Source organism: Trichechus manatus, unplaced genomic scaffold (assembly GCF_000243295.1).
Source record: "Trichechus manatus latirostris isolate Lorelei unplaced genomic scaffold, TriManLat1.0 scaffold00143, whole genome shotgun sequence".
NCBI classification, from domain to species: Eukaryota; Metazoa; Chordata; class Mammalia; order Sirenia; family Trichechidae; genus Trichechus; species Trichechus manatus.
The window spans coordinates 3469729-3470551 of NW_004444079.1; positions in this window are offsets into that span (position 1 = coordinate 3469729).

Consider the following 823-nt stretch of genomic DNA (forward strand, 5'->3'; position numbering starts at 1 on the left):
CACTTAGGAGTCTCTGGGTGGTGCAAATGGTTAATGCACTCACCTGCTAACTGAAAGGTTGGAGGTTCAAGTCCCCCCAGACATGCATCAGAAGAAAGGCCTAGCGATCTACTTCTGAAAAATCAGCCGTTGAAAACCCTGCGGAGCACAGTTCTATTCTGACACACATGGGGTTGCCATAGGTCAGAGTTGACTCCCTGGCAACTGTTTGGTCCTCATTCAAGCCCACTGCACATGCTTGCTGCTTGGAGGCAGGGACCCAGACTCAGAGAAGTGCCTTCCCTTCCTTCAGTAGACTTATATGGAAGTGTGCCAGGTACTGTTCCGGGTGCCAGGGATACCAGGATGAATAAGATAAAGTTCTCCAGAGGCTCCTCAAGGAGACAGACACATCAATAATCACAACACAACATCTTGTGTGCTATAATAATAGTGACGGTAATAATGATTACCATAATAGCAGCTAATAATTGTTGAGGGTGGACTGTGTGTTGGGCACTGTTCTGAGCTTTAATGCACGTAGGAGTCATTCAGTCCTCACCCCAATCTTGTGGGGTTAGTGTGTTTATCATTCTCATTTTCCAGATAAGGAAACTGAAGCACTGGGTGAACTATCTTGCCTAAGATCAGACCAGGGCACTACAGTCCTGGTCTTAGCCACTGCACCGTTCTGCCTCCAAGTCTTGTGGGAGAGATATGAGCAGGCTGAGCAGAGAGGAAGGATGCTGGGGAAGCTGCACCAGGATAGTGTCTTACGAGCTAAGCTAAGTAGGAAGGCCCCAGGTGGAGAAGGATGAATGAGCTTCCCAATCTGAAGGAGAAA